The sequence below is a fragment of the Monopterus albus genome, unplaced genomic scaffold (genome assembly GCF_001952655.1).
Source record: "Monopterus albus unplaced genomic scaffold, M_albus_1.0 scaffold64.1, whole genome shotgun sequence".
In the NCBI taxonomy this organism is placed as follows: Eukaryota; Metazoa; Chordata; class Actinopteri; order Synbranchiformes; family Synbranchidae; genus Monopterus; species Monopterus albus.
Window position 1 is genome coordinate 859,227 of NW_018127944.1, and position 20,581 is coordinate 879,807.

Here is a 20,581-nt window from a genome sequence, read left to right on the forward strand (position 1 = left end):
TAAACTCCTCAGTTCCTGTGTGCTTGTTAGGATTTAACAGATCTATATTGAAGTCACCACATATGAACATTAATTTATGACTTATTGTGAAATAGTTCTCCTCAATCCAGTCATTAAATTTTTCTATGCTGGCTCCAGCTGCTCTATAAATACAGCTTATTACAACATTTTTCTTTTTTTCCAAAAGTAATTCAACCGTCACGCATTCCAGAAGATTCTCGACCACCCTTGACATTTTCTCCACTTTTTTTATAACAAAAAGTTTTATCTATGTACAAGGCCACCCCACCTCCCATCTTTATCTCTCTGTTTGTACATACCAAGTCATACCCATCAAGGTCAAAATCCATTCCCCTTACATTATTAATCCAAGTTTCAGAAATAGCAATTATATTAAAAGAATGAAGATTAAACATTAAATGGCTGGAAATGAACAGCCGTGGGCATTTTAATTTATATACTATTTGTTTTTTAAGTTGTTTGGTGTACCTTTTTGTATTTTTTTTTCCCAGATATCCTCCCAGTTAAATGTAGGCTATATATTTATGTTAATTATTATATGCTATTATCTGTGTACATACTGACTAATTGAAAAGCAGAAAGTTGTGACTCATTTAACTGTTTTTACTGAGTTAGAATATCATTTGTGTACCATGTGTCCATTAGGAAACTCAGGTGTCTGAACAACTGTATTTAAAAAAGCAAAACGCGGAATTGTCATAGTTTGATATTGTCATCATATTTGAAGCAGCTATTCAGTATGTTGTTTACAACGCCACCATTATATTATAGAACTATAAAGCCGCAGGCAGTTATTTAGATTGTAATATATAATTTTATTTTAGGTGAACCAAATGTTTTCCTGAAGTTAGAGGCCTGCTCCTCTTTTTCTGTCATCTTGAGTGTTTGATGCTTTCACAAGAAGCCTTTGGGGTTTCCTTTCTGGCAAGGCCTTATTTATTTATGCAATCAGTATAGTTTAGCTACTGCTGTTTTAATTTGGGTATGTCATTATAGGAGTTTTTGCTTAAAATAGGGGTGGCGTGTTCGAAGTTGAAATGCCTCCGATTTCTAAATGACTGAATTGAGAGAGCAAATAAAGTGTACATTATCCTGTAGTGAGGCAAACCTCCCAGAGCAGTCATGTATGTGTACCAGCTGGTTGATGGATGTCTTGTTTTCCAGTGAAACACCTCATGTGCATCCTGCAGCCAGGACCCAGACTTGTTAAGGCAGCTCCTGTGTGCTGTTTACTGTAAGATCCTTAGGGACCCACAAAAACAAACCTCAGACTGACTGGCCTCATTTCCCTGCATCCGAGTGAAAAGTGCTCCTCTTCTCCCTCCTGAGCAACTGGCTGAAGTCAGATAGCACATACGTGATCGTAAGGATGACCAAGTTTGTAATGGGAGAGGTGATTCATGAACCGGTGATGCACATTGTGTTATGGTCCCAGTTGGAGGTCACTTGCGTTTACACAGCACAGGCAGGCAACACTTCTATTTTCAGGATGAAGTGTATGTAATGATTTGGCAAGGAGAGTTTTTGGAGCAAATAACTGGGAAAATGAATCCGCCCTGGGAGATCCTGGATGTTTTTCTTTCCCCATGTTTCTCATGTAATTACAGTCTACAGAGAATGAAGGGCTGTTCATTTTGAGTGGAGCCAAAAGAGTCTCCTGTCATTTGGTGATGGTTCTGGACAGCACCATCGTTAGTTAAATACATCCTCCTGGTCTCTTTTGTTGCTTATGTATTTTTGCGACTGATTTCAGCATTATTTTGCATGTTGGGCCCCCCAGTGCTGTTGTTTTGGGGCCTGCTTGCAGAGACAGGACTTCAGATGGCCTTTGATGACTTTGTAATTGAACGTAATTTGGTTCCCTGCCTCTGAACTAATGAGGTGGACAGAGAGAATAGTGCCAGGGAAGAATACAGTCATTTGCAGATAGCAGAGGGGGAAAACTGCAGAAAAAATTCCCACTCTGGAGCGAGCACACTGAGGTTTTAAAAACAGCTGTCACCCTGCCTTACCTCCTCATCATAGTGATAATAACCACATCACTATGCAGAACAGTGGGCTCTGGGCTTTTTCATTCTGAGAGCTGAGTGTGTCAGGGAAAATAAGGGGACAGATGGAGGTGAAGCTCATTTCCTTCTGCAATAATTTTAATTTTTTTCTGGAATTTGAATTGGTAGTGTTACAGAAAAAGTGAGGGTAACCAATATGACAGGGAGGTTGGGGACAGGAAGGGGGCACACAGAAACTTAAAAGTCAAAGAGATGTGAGGTGGTGATGCTTTAACAGCTGTGACCCAACATTTACAAAGGAACCGTCACAACAGATTACCATGGAAATATCAATTGGCACTTCACGTTTGTGTGACAGTGGGTGGGAAGACACGGTGGCTAGCAGCTGGGGCTGCACCCCTTGCATTTCTCTTCGGTCAGCCTGCCAGGGGATCTCTGCAGAGCGCTAACTGCTCACTTTGAGCATGGCCGCACACTTTCCCACCTGTCCTACCGATGCTAATGACCCGCAGCACCATTAGCATGCTGGTCCACAGCCTCTGCTGCAAGGCACTGATGTATACAGATCCTTACCTGAGCTCATTCTGTTTTCGTCACTATTGACTCGCTTCAGTTGTGTTGCTACTTCAGGTTCTAATTAGCTGCAGAGCTGGCAAGAGCGTGCGGGTCACCCATCCACCACCTCTACCTCTGCCTAGTAGTGGATGCTCAGTGTTGCATCAGTGGAGGGAATCGAGGTTCTGCATCGATTGCCACAGAATTTTGTTTTCAATGGCAAACTACCTGAGGAGGATGGATCAATTTGTTATGATCCAGTGAGAAATCAATATTTGTGTGTCACACCCTGATAAGGCTTTGAAATCTCATTGCTAATAACCAGTGAGCATTTCTGAAGTCAGAGGGTTTTTGCTGGGAACAGATGGAATAATGGTGTGAGTTTCATGTCTGAGCACCCATATCCATCTTATGGTGTAAGCTGAGATATTAATTGATAAATCTCTTATTCATGTCTTCATTTTGGCATATTTTAATTGAAATGACTTTCATGCAATCGTAATTGCTCCCAAGTAGCTCATTAACAGAAGGAAAATGAATGCTTATAGAATATTAATTCATCATATCATAAGTCATTCTGGTTGAGGTAATTCCCAGAACTTAATGTAATGTGCTTTCTTTGGGCTCTATGAAACCATATAAATCCACCAGACAGTAAATTATACATAGTACAGGATGTAGACACTGTATTATTCCTTCCAGACACAGCCTACTTACTGCAGGCCCATTAAATATTCAGTGGTCATTATATCATTTTATAATAGACAAGTGAAAGCTGAAAAAGTTGAAAGGCTGACTGGCAATTTTAATCCTACTTTAAAGAACTAAGTCAAAGTCCAATGTTAGTTTCTATCTTGGAAATTTAGTTTGTAATTGTATGACTATTTCTACACTTTTAAAGTACTAGAAATTATTGAACAAAAAATTGGCCATTCAAAGAACTAAGTCTTTTTCGCTTGGGCCTCAAACTCCCCCGTATCATTTTTGCTACACACATTTTTAATGCTGACAGTAAAGGTGTGAATTATTACCGGTTTGTCAAATGTGGTTAACACCAGGGCAGGTCAGAGTTCAGTTCCCTGTCAGGGTGTGATAAATCGTTTTGTGAGTGTGATATAGATCCCTGTCCAATCTTGGTCTCATGTGACTATCGAATGAATGAATGTCACTTTTGGCTTTTTCCCGTTAGGGGTCGCCACAGGGAATTGTCACACTGACGATTCGCATGTTGACATTTGGCACGTGTTTTATGCTGGATGCCCTTCCTGATGCTACCCTGACTCGAACCTGGGCCACAGCAGTGAGAGCGCTGCACCCTAACCACTACTCTTCTCGAAGAGAAACCAATATATTCTAACCTATTACAAGATCCTGGTTTCCAGATCTCATAATTATGACTAAACATTAAAAGTCGTGTTTGTAATTGCATGTGATTTTTTTTCTTTGTTGGTGTGTGCACGGCAGATATTTCAACGCTGGAGCCTGAGAAAGTTCTGCCGCTGGCCCCCACCGCCCCCTAGTGCTGCATTTCTCTTCCGTCAGCCTGCCAGGGGATCTCTGCAGAGCGCTAACTGCTCACTTTGAGCATGGCCGCACACTTTCCCACCTGTCCTACCGATGCTAATGACCCGCAGCACCATTAGCATGCTGGTCCACAGCCTCTGCTGCAAGGCACTGATGTATACAGATCCTTACCTGAGCTCATTCTGTTTTCGTCACTATTGACTCGCTTCAGTTGTGTTGCTACTTCAGGTTCTAATTAGCTGCAGAGCTGGCAAGAGCGTGCGGGTCACCCATCCACCACCTCTACCTCTGCCTAGTAGTGGATGCTCAGTGTTGCATCAGTGGAGGGAATCGAGGTTCTGCATCGATTGCCACAGAATTTTGTTTTCAATGGCAAACTACCTGAGGAGGATGGATCAATTTGTTATGATCCAGTGAGAAATCAATATTTGTGTGTCACACCCTGATAAGGCTTTGAAATCTCACTGCTAATAACCAGTGAGCATTTCTGAAGTCAGAGGGTTTTTGCTGGGAACAGATGGAATAATGGTGTGAGTTTCATGTCTGAGCACCCATATCCATCTTATGGTGTAAGCTGAGATATTAATTGATAAATCTCTTATTCATGTCTTCATTTTGGCATATTTTAATTGAAATGACTTTCATGCAATCGTAATTGCTCCCAAGTAGCTCATTAACAGAAGGAAAATGAATGCTTATAGAATATTAATTCATCATATCATAAGTCATTCTGGTTGAGGTAATTCCCAGAACTTAATGTAATGTGCTTTCTTTGGGCTCTATGAAACCATATAAATCCACCAGACAGTAAATTATACATAGTACAGGATGTAGACACTGTATTATTCCTTCCAGACACAGCCTACTTACTGCAGGCCCATTAAATATTCAGTGGTCATTATATCATTTTATAATAGACAAGTGAAAGCTGAAAAAGTTGAAAGGCTGACTGGCAATTTTAATCCTACTTTAAAGAACTAAGTCAAAGTCCAATGTTAGTTTCTATCTTGGAAATTTAGTTTGTAATTGTATGACTATTTCTACACTTTTAAAGTACTAGAAATTATTCAACAAAAAATTGGCCATTCAAAGAACTAAGTCTTTTTCGCTTGGGCCTCAAACTCCCCCGTATCATTTTTGCTACACACATTTTTAATGCTGACAGTAAAGGTGTGAATTATTACCGGTTTCAGTCAAATGAGCATTCAAACCCTAAACATCAGAAGCATCTGTTTGTTTAATTGAATTGCCACCAAACCTGAGCATCTGTTCTTTTTACATCTGCAAAAGAGAGAAAATCTTGGGCAGTTATTATTGTAAATATGCAACTGTTTCAACAGCTTAACAACACTGAACGAGACCCTGTAGTTTGTGTAAACCCACTTGCTAGAATGCACATCCTAGAGCATGTATAGCCAAGGTTTGGCTGGAATTAAATCAACCCTGGTACTTGTCTCTTTTTTTCCTGACTCATGTTGAATGTTGGCATATTTGAGTAGTGGCACAATGTACACAGACAAGAAAATGCCTCGCATTGTAACTTCCATGAATACCTTTTTGGGGCAGCATAATATGCTAAAAACACAACATTAACATATAATTTCTGGCTCTTTAGCTGCTAAATATCCCATAGTCTGTACTAGCTAGTTGTTAGGTTTCAACCAGTGTAGCTTATACAGATCAAATTCATGGAAAAAGTTATTTTCTTGGTTTACCTTTTTATTTGCAGAATGTCAGACACTGGGAGAAATGCCCATTGTGACTTTCCAGAGTCAAAGGTGGTGTCTTCAAATGTCCTGTTGTGTCCAACCAACAAATTCAAAGATACTCAGTTCATTATCATGCATCAGTTCCTAACAATAAAGAATGTCGGCCAGAACGTGTTGCTAATTGTTGCTTCTGAATAGTTGCTGGTTAATTGGTTAGTTACTGGTCAGTGAAATGACTAATGGTTGGAGGTCCAGGTTACTGAATGGCTTAGTGAGGATGAACTGGTGTGTTGGACACAATGAGGGAATGTGTTATGGAAGTAGAGTATGAGGTTTCCTTCCTCCAGCAGAGGAGCCCTGAAGCTGTTCTGGAGACACAGCATTAAAATGTCTGTTGTCAGTTGAACTTGTCACCCATGTGTAGTAGATTTATCACAGCTTGTTTGCTGAAGGTGGCCACGTACTGCTGCTCCAAACCAGGCTAATAGGCATTTGTGGGTTATGTTTGTATTCAGAATGGATCAGATGACTGTCTAATGTGGGATCACTTGTTGTGGTGAACCCACAGAGAATTATCCCTGATGCTGCCGTTTCCCAAAGCTCTACAGAGCTTCATAGAGTTCTTTCAGCTAATTGTGTTGGTTTTCCAGCCAGCAGCTTTACTGTTCTGGTTTGTTCTGATGCACGTTAGCACCGAATGGCAGACAAAGTTAGCTTGCTTGCTAGTTAGCTTGTATACCGGAGCATTTTGCAGCTAAAGAGCCAGATATGTTTCTCAGGAGTTACCGGAGATCAAAACAGAGCTGAAAGGACAGTGAATGTCGGACCTATTCAGTGTCTGGACACGATTCCAAATGAACACTAATGTTGCTTTGTATCTACTGAAAGTATAACATGCCAACTATTTGCTGAAGTTCTCAAATCAACCTAAAAGTTAAGTGGCAACTGTGGCTAAAATTGAAATACTCAAGTAAAGTACCGATACTTCAAAATTGTACTGAAGCACACTACTTATTAAGATTCTTTGTTACATTCAGTAGTGTGCAGTAATGGTAGCCGGAGAACTGACCAGTAACAACACCACCTTCTCCAAGGAACAACTTGGAAATTGTCAAATATTTTACTGTTGACATTTAATTTTTGTCAAACAGTAATGAGAGAGATGGAGGCTCCCACCTGCTGTACCACAGCATTTGGATTGCCTTTGAGCTGTACCACCCACTGAGCCATCACATCCATCAAACATGCTCTAGAAGTTTGAGTGTAACCTAATGGTGCTGTCAGAATGTAGATTAAATCAGCTCTGGAAAGGTTTTGAACTGACAGCAGAAAGATAGGATGTGATTTCACAGAATGCTGCAGGCAGCAGCAGATGACATGACTTTAATTTTGATGCTTTTGTTGAACATAATTGTTCACTGCTGCTGCTTCCTGGCAAAGCAAAATCTATTTAACATTACCATTGTTTGGTGATCGGATGTTATGACTCAGCTGTCGTGCTGCTGTGGCTAGCTGAGCGCTCCTGTGTTCAGTCATTACTCCGAGACTGTATGTTTACCAGCCACGAGTAGGGAAGTCAGCCATTTTCAGAACACAGTCAACTTGTTCAGGTGCCACTGATGATTGTTTTATCCTGCTGTCAGTACTAGAGAAATACTGCAGCATCAACTCTCCGCTTTCTCCTCCAGTGTAACGAGGATGACGGGAGCAGCACCGACCAGTTAGCGAGCTCTCTTGTGCCATCCAATCAGCAACTACCGCTTTCATAATGTGATTGTGTAAAATTCTCTCATCTAGTGCACTCGTGTATTTCAATGAATTATTTGGATTTCATAACGATATGATTAATTTCCACTTTTCATTACTGCAGTGAAGGACTTTTAGCAGATAGCGGCGGTTTGTGCACGTCAGCGCTCCACTGCCCGTGACCCTGTGTGTTGCTATTTCATTGAGGAGAGATTTCTGCTGGGTTGAGAGGATCTCAGACTGTATGTCCTTGGTTTTCACTGATTGAATGAAAGCACAGGAAAATAAGAGAATTCTGCAGCATAGTTCATATAATTTTGACCTTTTAAATCTGTCATTGTGTATAAATCAGACGCTGTGCATATGTAACTTTCATCTCGATTATAAATTGCACATGGCATGAAATTGTACCAAGTACCTTCTGGACTTGTTAACTCACTAGTCAGCTGGTTAATGGATTCGATTGCAAGTGTGTGTGGGTTGCTAAGAACAATATGCTAGTGTGTGTGTGTCAAGATAGAAAACCAAGATCCTCGTTAAAGAATATTGTTCAAGCTGTTCTTTAAGTACAGTGTACGTAGCCAGTTTGTAATTTGTTCAGAAACAACCAAATCTTTTGCTGTACCTTAAATTTGTCTTGATGATTCTGGCGCCGGCTCTTAACAACACAAATTCCTGAATCTCGTCATATCTGCAGTTTGATATTTTCATTGTTGTCTTCATTGTAAATGACCATTTCTCTTCACCATCGGATGTTTAGATTTTTCTGGTTTTGCGCCAGGCACATGATATAACGTCACCAACACACACACACACACTACTCCAGACTATACGCTTCACTTGGACCTTATGCAGACTTTGTACTAGGGAGCTGGCAGAGTAAAGTCCGCTCAAGGTCCGGGTGGACTGACTCAGGAGTTTGCTTTATCACATATGGCTTCCCAGGGTTATGTCTAAAGAATTTCAGGTTTCCAGGTCATGTCTGAAAAGGGCTTAGGTGACAGGTAATGTAAGTCTTTGGATTCTTTCTCCATCACAGTGTGTTTATTGGACTTGGATGCATTTTGTACATTGGAATCTTATTGTGAAAATAGTGTTGTGTTTTTAGCATTTGGACGTGTGTCCTTCCTCACAAATGAGCAAAAATGCTTTGTACAGCTGGAATTAACGTTTTCAACCAGTGTGCCATTTGTCAAGGTGGCGTGAAGATTCACACAACCTAGTAGAGACAAACTCGCACTTAATCAGGTGGGAAGGGGTATAAAAAAAAAATCTCATTGTTCTTTCAATAAAGTGAGCTCACATACCTGAGCTTTTCAAATTAAGCTCCTAGCTGAGTCCAAGTACATTGTTTAACAAAAATGCCTTGTACTGCCATAGTACTCGTTCTCAGATGCCATTATAATATCAGACATACACTGTTATGGGTTCCCATGTGACTATTACCCTCTTACATTCACAGCTACGCTCTCTCACACACTCCATTAATCTCTCCAGTCCCCATTTGCTTCCAGTAGAAATGTTTAGAAAAGGAGCTGTGTGCTATGTTATTGGAGGTGGGGAAGTTCATCACACCCACATTTGTCAAACTGTTTGAGAACATGTCAGTTAATCATAAATCTGTGGTTTGTCCAAGCAGTTGTGTGAGGAGCCCGACATTGGTTCCACTGGTTTCCACTTCTGTTTTCCCAGTTCAGATTTATATTTGAACAATATCCTTAATGTTGCTTAACACTGACGTGCAGGGCTCCCTTCGATAATGTATTGGTCATATATACAGTATTTATTATGCACACCGGTTTTAATTATTTAAAAGGGGAAAACAAGTTTTGTCCTTATTTTGGCATAATGGACGGCTCAAAATATGATTTCTATGAGCCTCTGTTATGGAGAAGGAGCCACTCGGATGCACAAATTGGAGCCAAAATGGCTGAGGTGGTCTTCTCCCCATGCTGGTGTGTATTAAAGTGAGATGATTTATCAACAGTGAATATTTTAATTCTCTAGAGAGCTGCTGACCCTTAGATATAAACAAATAATTTTCCACAACAGTTGTTATTGTTTCCTTTTTCCATTTTATACTTGGGAAGGTAAATCTCTGCTCACACCACCCTCCTCTCTCTCTGGTGTAATGGCAGCAGTGCTCAGAACTGCAGACTGCAGTATGTTGTGCCTCCAGAAAACCATATTTTAACTTGCTCCCCAGGCATATGAATAACATGTAACACACTTTCAGGCGGCAGCTTATGCCTGTGGTGGCCCAGAAAGGCAACTCCGGGTGCCAGTTTGAAAAAATCTGAGCTTCTGTTATTCAGGGATCTGCTTTGTGTGGGTGGATCATTCATTGCTATTTCAATGACAGTATTTCTCTCTTCAACCACTCGCTTCCTGTGAGCATAAAATTGTACAGACTTTCTCTTCGGTTTAATAAATCAAACCTTGATGACCTCTTGTCTTTCAGTACCACTTAGTAATGCTGGCTGATGAGGCAGGTATAGCTTTATTTAGAAATCTTGCCAAATGAATGGTTCAGAAGAGAGAGTCACTCAATCGCCTGACGACTCATTCTGAAAGGCTGAGTTGTCATCACATGCCATGACCACACCACGTAGTTGCTGCCCCCCAGAACATAATTATTAAGTCATTAATCTCATTACTGTCACGCAGGAGAGAAGCAAAAGGAAGCTAGAGATGATGAATGATGTGAAAATGAGCAAAGTTTTTCATTTAGCACCCAGATGACCAGAATGTCATCTATTAAGCTGCCAGTCATTTTATTTTAAAAACCCATCTCTGCTGCTCTTGTGTTCTAGGAAATGCTATTCTGGCCTTCGGGAATGGATCGGACGTGAAAACGAGCGCCAGCCAGCCTGGGATGTCCAGTCCAGCAGCGGATAATCAGAGTCCACACTTGGCAACCACTGCTCCAGGCGTTTCCATGGAAACGGAGCAGAACATTCTGCGAGCACAGATACCTACTCAGGTGAGACGAGATGGAAGACTGAAAATGTGATGCACAGCCTTTTCCAGACAGAGAGGCACTAATGGGGCCTTGCTCAGAACTGGGTCTTATGGTTGCAGATAATTTGAGGGAGAGCGTTGGGTACAGTCGGTATATTTGAGTGTCCAAACTGTAGTTGTAGCATGTTTATAGAATTTAATTTAAATTTTAATTATGTAATTTTCCTTAATTTGGCTGATGCTTTACTGTAAAGTGACAAACCAAGCCACAATAGATTATGGAGAGCCATCAAGAGTGAAATCAACTTTGTTGTAGCACTTCAGACAGCTCTTTAACCCCAATTTAAAAACTGCTGAATTCACGATCGATCTAATATAAATAGGCAAAGTATTCCACAGTTTGGGTGCTGCATCTGCAAATGCTCGGACCCTTCAATATTTAGGTCTACACAAACAAATCCCAGGCTCCAATGCTTCAGTTAACTCAAGCTGGTGTCGACTTTATTTGATGCTAAGATAACGTTTTTTGGCAATGAAATCTGCTTAACCCCCCCAAATGTGCTTATCAAAACACTGAACTGAAGATGAAATGAGGCAGGCTGTTTAGAAAAAGCCAAGGTGGTAGTCTTTCATTAGTAAATTTCACTAGAAATACAAGTGAAAATAAGGCAAATGGGGCCCTACTCACTAACAACTAACCTACTGAGTGTTTTGTCATGTAGGGATGTTTGAATGAAAGAAGGAGGTTTTGAAGCTTTCAGATTGGATGTACAGTGGCAAGAAAAGGTATGTGAGCCCTTTGGAACTGCCTGGTTTTCTGTATTAATTGCTCATTAAATGGGATTTGATTTTAAGGCAGACCCAGTGTTCTTAAGATAAAATACTAATGGTTACAATCTTTCATGTCTTTATAGAGCACATTCATAAGAGATTCACAGTGCTGGTGGAGAGTAAGTGAACCCTTGGACCTAGTAACTGTTCAAACGCCCTTTGGTAGCAATAACTTGGACCAGGCACCTCTGGTAGTAGATCAGACCAGGATTAGAGTCGTCGCCCTGCTTCTGCTTCAGTTTCAGCCAGCTGAGAGCCACTCTGACATTGTCCTGTCAGATTGGGATGATGTTTTCATGTTGGTGTGCAGTGAAATTGGTGTTTTTTTTTTTCTGCACAGTCTCCATGTTCCATGCGCCATGACTTGTGTGTGGCACATTCATGAACAAATGTTATCCGGCTCACTCTAGGTTGTGTTTTTTTTTTTTTTTACATCCAAGTTGTGCCTGGGAAATCATCTGGCTTCAGTGGGTAAATCCCATTTCCCTTAAGTGCATCCATGTTTCCCTCACTTGCATCGTTTCCTTAGTCCCACCAACATAAGATGTGAGGAAAAGATGCAAATAAAGACATCCTTTCGTCTGATCCTTCACCTGAAGTGTCCATTCCCTGATTTCAGTTAAAGGAGTTTCAGTCCATTAAAGACCTCCATGAAGGATGGTCTCTAGTAGTGTGACGATTGAGGGGATGATCAGTTTAAGAGAAATGAGATTTACCCAGTGATGGGACTCCAAACTCCAGTTAGCTCCTGCTGATTAGCCTGAGGGTTCACCTACTTTCCAACCTGCATTGTGTGTTATCAGTTAAAATGGATTGTGCATAAAAGTAGATGATGTTCTGACTAGGGCCTATATGTTAAGACAAATCTATCCATAAACACAGATAATTCCTAAGAGTTCACTTAATCTTTCTTGCTTCTGTAACTTTATTGGTTTTAGTAAGGTTGTTATAACTGCAGCAGTACAAAGATTCAGTACACAAAGCATAAACACAATAAAAGAGTTAAAATTACAATAACCAGGGAACCAGAATCTAGACTGTTATGAGCTCATAGAATTTACTGAAGAGGAAAATATAGAATGACTAGAGATCAAACATGTAAGGATGGCATCGTTCCATATACGTGTTACCTGCACCATGATTATAAATCCTTCATATAACTGCTTCATCAACGATGTAAACAGGTTCTGTAAACATCATTAATACAGCCCATACAATGAAGCAGTAGGGTAAACAATGAGCTAGCATATGTTTTAAAGTGAACAGCCTGTTTTGCATTAAATGTACAAACAGTATTTCAAATTTTAATGATGAGGAGAAATTTGTAAATAAGGTAATTTAATCCAGGCTGAGGAAAAGTTGCCCCATGTGTTGGTTTCTAATGGAAACCAAAATATCCTGTAGATAACATAATGGAAACTCTGTCAACAGATATAAACATCACAAGCTAAATAAATAACTAGACCACGTGATTGGTTCCAGAGGGACAGCAGCACAAAAGGACCAAACGCATTCTGACCTCGTCTTCTGAACTCCTAGACACCCCCCCACACACACCGGTTTCAACAGTCTGTATCATCTTCTGACTGCAGTAGACTCCAAATATTGGTACAGAGATAACGTAAACAGGAGAGTGACATGTTGTTAACATGGACATTTTGTCACTTGATGACCAAGTATCAACTCGGCCGAGTCAACACCAGTTTGAGTTCATTAAACCAGTAAATTAGCTCGAGACAGCTGCCTCGGAGTCGTATCATCAGACAAAGGCTTCAGCAACATCCTGACACATTAAAAGAACTGTCTGATAAATTGACAAAAATGTAATTAATACTGCAGATGTTGCTGTGAATTTCAATCAAATCTGGCCTTGTCAGTAGCCACCAGATGAACAAAGCCTGGCTAACTTAATTTGCTGTGCTAAGGCATTATATATAGTTTTCTGTCTTTACATCTGGATTTGTTTTAACTAATTAAATGTGTTACCGGTTTCCAGTTAACTATTCAGTAGCACAACTCAAATCTTACACACAAAATACTCGTGTTCACTTTCAGAGGTGCTGATTCAGCTGGATGATCAATTTGTAGGTTGGCATTTGTGCTGCTGTTGAACTGAACTGCATTACACTGTGTTTCTATTATTTTGCTAACCCCATTTATATTATGAGGCCTGGCTAAAGAACAAAGCACCTGTCAGTATAACGCCGTACAGTTTAACAGCAGCACAAACAGATCCTACAGTTGGACCTCTCTGTAAACAGATCACCTTCATGAAGAGTGGACTGGTGTGTAATGTGCCTTAGTTTTAGCCTGGTGTACCTAATAAACTGCCAACTGAGTGTACTGCGCACAAACTTCTGTCCCAAATTACTCACTGTAACTTAGAGTGCGAGTAATGACAGTGTAATATTACAAACGTCTGTAAACAAAGAAAACAAAAGGAAATGGAAAAGAGGTGCCGGCGACGTCTGATTGGTTAAAGAGGTTTTAGTGTGAAAGATGGGACGAGGAGGAGGAGGAGGGGATAATCTGGAGATGGAGCACCACTGACTGAAGTGTATATTCTGAATATACTGACAGTGAAATTGCGTCTGCTGATAAGTGATGTTTTCACCGTTCTCATCTTATTTTTCAACTGTGGAAACTTTGGCCATTAAACCCATGTAAGGTGCTCATCATAAAAGTTCTCCCCTGAATCCTTTTTCTACTGCTTACACTGTAAAGATGTTCAATCTGGAGGCAGGATTTTCTTTTTATTTCTGATGGGGGGGGTAAAGATGAATAATTGCAACATGTCTGTTTTCTTTTAGGTGAATGAGAACGACAGACTGTGGGGTGCCGAGAGCGACCCCACTCTGCCTTCTCCGGGCTTGTTGGACCGTGGAGCCGAGCCTGTTTGCCTGTCCCTGCTGCTGGGCCTCGGATGGCTGCTGCCCACCCTGCTGCTGCTCTCTGACCAATAAGAGGCCTTGTTTCCCTGGCCTCCATGGACAAACTCCAAACCTGGGGGAGAGGGTGAGAGAGAAAGAGAGCCATTTTTATGTGTCAAACAACTGTGGGGAAAGGTCCAGTCTGGCCCCCGTCTGTCACAAAAATCACACTTAATCTTTTTTGTGAATCATGACTCAGAGCAGATGTGTTGTGCAGCCACTGCCGTCAGAGAGGGTTCCACCACTGCACCACAGGAAGGACAAACCAGCAAGGAGACACGGTATTTCTCGCTTCACATTTGCCCAATCACACAAACTTCGCTCATCTGAAAATCACTGAACAGGCCCCCTGGCTTCAGAAGGTGTACAGTGAAGAGACACTGAAGATGCAGTAAAACACTAAAAATGAAAAGTTTTGTCTTTGAACATTCCTTGATGTAAAAGAAAAATTAAGTGTTAAGACTTTTCTCTCAGATGATTTAAGGTGGATGTGTGTTTGTCCACTTGCAGTGCTTTGCTCTTATTTCTATGCCATATTTTTATCAGTAGGTACTCAAAGTAGCGTGAACACGCCTAAGAGCAGGTGCTGGTCATGACAAGTTGTAATCAAAAGGTATGTAAACGACCACACACTAGGCCGTGTCGTCTTTGAGGCAAGTCAAACATACACCGATCAGGCATAACATTATGACCACCTGTACGTCTGTATGCACTTCAGTGCAACACTTTCATAACCCTCACCCAAACTCTGAAGGCATTTCCCGAACCTCCGAACATCTAATGATGCGGAGTCAGAAATAATCCAGTCCAGGAAAAATAGCATTTTAATCGGTTTCTCGGCTGTATCCGTTTACACAGACATGGCAGAAGGACATGACATCGTCACTCTGGCTTTGAGTGAAAGCAGCTCGGCCATCGGCTCAAAAAAAAAAAAAAAAAAAAAAGAGGGGAGAGTTTCCTGTTGCCATCTTTGCTTAGCTGAAAAGAAGTTGGTTTACAGAAGAAACTGACAAAAATTATACGGACTAGAACCGACAGTTTTTGGATTCCACATCATTAGAAGAGTTTGACAATTCAGGAAATGCCTTCAGATTTTGGATATGTGTTATGAAGCAATGGTACAGGGTTAAACGTTCGGCAAGTCTCAATTTCACAACTTAATGAAGGATTATTTGTATTACTGGAGTATATGTAACACACAACTGGCAAACTGGGGCTAATGACAAAGGTTTGCCTCAAAGAGACCAGATGGTGGTATTTACAATACTTATATTATTCAGATTAGACAATTTTGTTAAGATTTAGAAATGAAATTTTAAATTTCAAACAAGATTAAGATGACTGCTCATTGGTTTCTTTTGTCAAACAAGGACCTACATTACGTATTAGGCTTGGACTATTGTACTTTGTTTTAATATTAATGCTATAAATCATCTCATATGAGTAGATGTCACTTTTTGCAAGTGGTACATACCTCATGTTGGTAGGAGACGCTTCATCTTTTCATTCGTTATGCTTTAGGTGTGACAGCCTGGCAAAGGTGTGAGGTCCGGTCTGTTAAAAGGTTTTGGTCAATCTACAGGAGATGGAAACAGTTTCTATTTTTTAAATGTATCTGGACTTTGTCACAGGAAAAAAACAGGTATCTATGGACAGGTCTGTGACCAATCGTGCTCTGCTGTCACAGGAGGACTGCTGACAGGGTTCTGATGCATGAATGGATGCATCTGTTTTTGGACAGACCCGGGAAAAGGCGATGACCCGTGTGGATTTACAATATGCATTGTAAAAGCACAGCTCTGCTTTGTGTGGCGGACATGTCTGAAAGTGTTAATGTATGGTGAGATGCTGAAGATGGTTAAGAGCAAATGTTAACGAGGAATGTGTCATCTTCAGTACTGCCATCGAATTCAGTTAGCTGGAGAAATTTGTTCCACTGCATTGTTGAATACACATGCGGATTTTAACACAAGGAAATCAAATGTGTTGCTCTGAGACACAAGCAGACCTGATGAAAATGACACATTCTCTTTGGTTATACAAGGCTAACACACTATATGTTCATAATATTGTCATAACAATACAAGAGTTGCTGGATTTTGAACAACTTGTTTATGGTTCCTCAGTGGTGCCCATGTAGATATGAAGTTAGGCATTTAAAGGACCTAAAAATTTTACTCACACAGTGTAAATTACAGAAGTGCATTGCATTCGCCAAATAAAACAATTGAAGGATCTTATCTTGTAACTAGACAAATGCATTTCCTGAAGAAAATGTGTGTGGATGCTGATTGCTGAAGAATTGCCCTGAAAATGCTGAAATCCGTTGCTGAAACAGCTGAAGGCTAAGCAGAAATGGCTGAAGCGGCTGAGATGCAATGCTGAATAATTATGGAAGATGAAAACTGAAGTTGGCAATTTAATTTCATTATCTAAAGAAGGTGAGAGCATTCCTAAGACAGGAAGGCTTAATCCCAAAGTGAGAGGCAGAAATTAAATGGGTTCAAGTTCTAAAAGAATACATCATTTTTACTGACATCGGACAGATATATTTTGAAGGCAGACCAACCTGTGTGTGTGTGTGTGTGCATGTTTGGGTTTCTGTTGTTTGTGCGTCTTACTGTGTGACCGTCTGTGTGGTACCATGTTAATTTCCATGTTTCTGTTTTAAGCATTTAAAATGTGTGCCTCACCCCTTCCCTTGCTAACCAATAGCCGAAACCAGTAAAAGTTCTAAATGTGTGCCTATACAGCAGGTGGATATCTTGGTGGTTAACACCAGGGCAGGTCAGAGTTCAGTTCCCTGTCAGGGCGTGATAAATCGTTTTGTGAGTGTGATTTAGATCCCTGTCCAATCTTGGTCTCATGTGACTATCGAATGAATGAATGTCACTTTTGGCTTTTTCCCGTTAGGGGTCGCCACAGGGAATTGTCACACTGACGATTCGCATGTTGACATTTGGCACGTGTTTTATGCTGGATGCCCTTCCTGATGCTACCCTGACTCGAACCTGGGCGGCAGCAGTGAGAGCGCTGCGCCCTAACCACTACTCTTCTTGAAGAGAAACCAATATATTCTAGCCTATTACAAGATCCTGGTTTCCAGATCTCATAATTATGACTAAACATTAAAAGTCGTGTTTGTAATTGCATGTGATTTTTTTCTTTGTTGGTGTGTGCACGGCAGATATTTCAACGCTGGAGCCTGAGAAAGTTCTGCCGCTGGCCCCCACCGCCCCCTAGTGCACATGTGCAGTGGACCCCAGAATGCGGAGGCAACCCCAGAAAAGAAAAACTAATTTGCTGTGTGTGCCAGGCGAGCAACATTCAGTGTGGAAAATAAAAAGATGAATGTATTAACGTTATTGCAATACAGACATTGAAAAATCTCCTGCCTTTTCCCCTTAATACATCCGTGGGAAGAATGGTCTCCATCTTGTGATTCGGTATCCAGCTGTTATATTAATGGGATGTACACGGGTTGGATTTAGTTCATTGTTATTGGTCCTATTGGTGTTTGTGTGTGGTTTGGCACCATGGAGATGAACAAGAACACTACTGGAGAGACACAAAGTTGTGTTGGATCCTTCCAATGTAAACCACGTGCCCAGGTAACGATAACCTGTCACTTCTTTTTTTACTTTCCTCTGCTGATATCTTTAGTGATGAGTGTTTGAATGTCATTTCTTTACTATCAATGTTGAAACATGGCGGATGCGTTTTATTCTGACTTCTAAATAAGTCTGCAACTAATAATAATGCTGAGTAAACGATGTCATCACAAGTTCCATTTAGTAGCTTTTCTGGAGCTTTTGATCGTATCAGTCTCATTTGTCATGGAGCATTTGAAAGCTTTTTGTCCAGGCTGGCACAAGGTGACACATCTGACCCAGCTGTCAATACAAGCTTTTGATCCTTTGACAGTTTGAAGTCTCTCTTGAACTGGCACAGCAGAACCAGCTCCAGTCCTTTGGCATCTGGAGAAACCTACAGTCCCTGTCTCTTTATCCACCTGTTTACACTCTTCAGGTATCATAAATGGATGAAGTGTCCTGAGCTGCAACATCTGACCCCCGGAACACGACATGCAGGGGAGCTGGAGGGAAGATGATGACAGTAAGACTTCTTCTGCAGTAAATGTACACACAGAACGTGCTCTTATTCATCCTCTAAAGCAGCTTTTATAAATCTGAAGGCTTGTCAGACTTAGCCTTAGATTTTTTTCATGGGAATAACTGGACACCTTTGTTTCTCTGAAAGCTACCTAAATGAAACGGAGAAAAGAATCTTTGGTTGAACCGATCAGTGGCTGGAAAGATAAACCTGAGAACTTTTTACTTTTAACTTATTCTAAGTTAGAGTAACAAGATTTTAACATTCAGAATTTTTACAGTGCCTACATAAATAACATTGTCCAAATAACAGAAGCTTGTTTAATCCAAATTATGATAGGATAAAGTGAAGCAGCAATGGGCAGATCCCAGTATAGAAGAGGAGCAGTGCATGGTGGGAGATGTCCCCGTGTTCCCGACGGACCCCTCCTCGGCTGAGCTGGAAATCATGATGGCAGGTGATGCCCAGTGTGCTCATCTTAAAAGTGATTCCAAATCAAAGGCTGAGCAGATATCTACAGTCAGTCAGTGCTGTGGTTTGTACATCTCTTTATATCTGGACACTATATTCCCCTTGTTTTCTACAGAGACGAGGAGATCGGGAAGGAGGTGACACACATGATGATGCGCTATGGTGAGCATCTGATTCATTCTTTCAGAAGGTTTTGAGCAGGAAAAATAATAAATGCTAAATCGCCGGGTTCTGATTCCTTAGATATAAAATCCATTTATCGCTGTACAGTATTTATGTGAAACCCCTCTTTATTCATACTAAATATTAGTGGTTTTAGATGTAATTATACACTGCTCAAAAAAAATAAGACATTCAACTATATTGTGTTCATCATTTTGATGCTGTAGCTGGTAAAGGTAGGGAGAATTTTAACTGTTAAAATGTCTCAGCTGGCCTAGGAGGAGCTGTCTGGACATCTTTGCCTAGACTGCTGCCCCCACAACCTGCTTCCAGATAAACGGTAGAGGATGGATAAAATTTGAACTTCTGGTGAGTAACTTGTAAATTTCTCAGTTGCACTTATGCTTTTTCCACCAGTTTGATGCTGTTACTACATTGTGACTAATAAGCATAGGCTAGGAAAATTAAGATCAGATGTGCAAGAAATAGTTTTAATGACAGTTTTCTCTCAATTCATACTTCTGTTTAGCTTCATCATATACTGAGAAACCTGAATAGAATGCAATAGCCCTTTAATGAATCTCATGTGTATTTCAATAGGACACAGAATATGGGACTTGAGGACTGACAGTGTTCTGGGCCCCTGTTACTCCTACATATGGATGTCAACTGCAAGTTGATGGGGTTTGAGCAACTTAATGAATTGTATGCAATTATGATTTTTTTTCCATTGTTCTAATCTGACCCACTTCCTAGTGTGATATAAGATGCACCTCACAGCTGCTGTCTTAAAACACCATATAAGTGCTTTCACTCTGCTAATCAGTTAGGTTGTTATACTTGTTTTGCTGGGAAATGACCTGCTCTACCTCCTGAGCCACACCTACTCATGATGTGCTTCATTTCACTGTAATATAGAATGTTAAGTGTTTTTGGGCTTGTAAAAATAAATGCACTCCCCCAGTGAGTACCTTTCTTTTATAATATGGTGTACAGTGAAGGACCCCAGACAGTTTTAATGTAATACCTTTATTGGTGAAAAGGTTTTTAAAAAAAAAAAAAAAAGCCCTGATAAGATTGAATGTTGAATACAGGGCTTTTCTAACAATCTCCCACATGGAGTACACTTTTTCACATGCTGCTGGAGTTTTGGCATAAGATGTGAAATCCCTACTGGGGGTTTATCAAGGTTGTGTACTTCACAACTGTGGTCCAGGCCCATGGAGAAGATGTGAGGTACACTACCTTGATTTGCCCATTTTATGCAAAACTTCAGCAGCTAACTAGGAGCCTGCAAAATAAAAAGAAAGTTATAAAATGCTTTGATTTGAATAAAATTGTCCATTTATAAACAAACTTGCCTGGATCCATGTATGTCCACAAGAATGCTGATGGTCTGGCCACAGAATGACATCTGGTTGACTACCTAAGGGGGAAATGGAAAAGCTTGAATTTAAAACATATGCTCTATAATTTCAACTCATGTTTTGAAGCAAAGGCTTTTAGTGGGCACATCATTTGTACCTGGGCAGTGAACATCCATGTTAAA

The 20,581-nt window shown here is 40.6% G+C and overlaps 1 long non-coding RNA gene across 7 annotated transcripts in view; it reads left to right on the plus strand.

Annotated features, from left to right (window-relative positions):
* LOC109962486 (uncharacterized) overlaps positions 1-20,034 on the plus strand; it is a 24,104-nt gene extending 4,070 nt beyond the window's left edge. The window contains exons 2-11 of one of the 7 annotated variants that reach the window (XR_002275265.1): positions 10,378-10,547; positions 11,248-11,311; positions 14,167-14,371; positions 14,486-14,567; positions 17,474-17,897; positions 18,316-18,402; positions 18,739-18,856; positions 18,986-19,032; positions 19,302-19,401; positions 19,655-20,030. This is a non-coding gene — a long non-coding RNA (uncharacterized LOC109962486). Of the gene's footprint in view, positions 1-10,377; positions 10,548-11,247; positions 11,312-14,166; positions 14,372-14,485; positions 14,568-17,473; positions 17,898-18,315; positions 18,403-18,738; positions 18,857-18,985; positions 19,033-19,301; positions 19,402-19,632 lie in introns of all 7 variants that reach the window. The other 6 variants (XR_002275270.1, XR_002275268.1, XR_002275264.1 and 3 more) reach the window with 6 other exon arrangements.
* Positions 20,035-20,581: the final 547 nt, after the last annotated feature.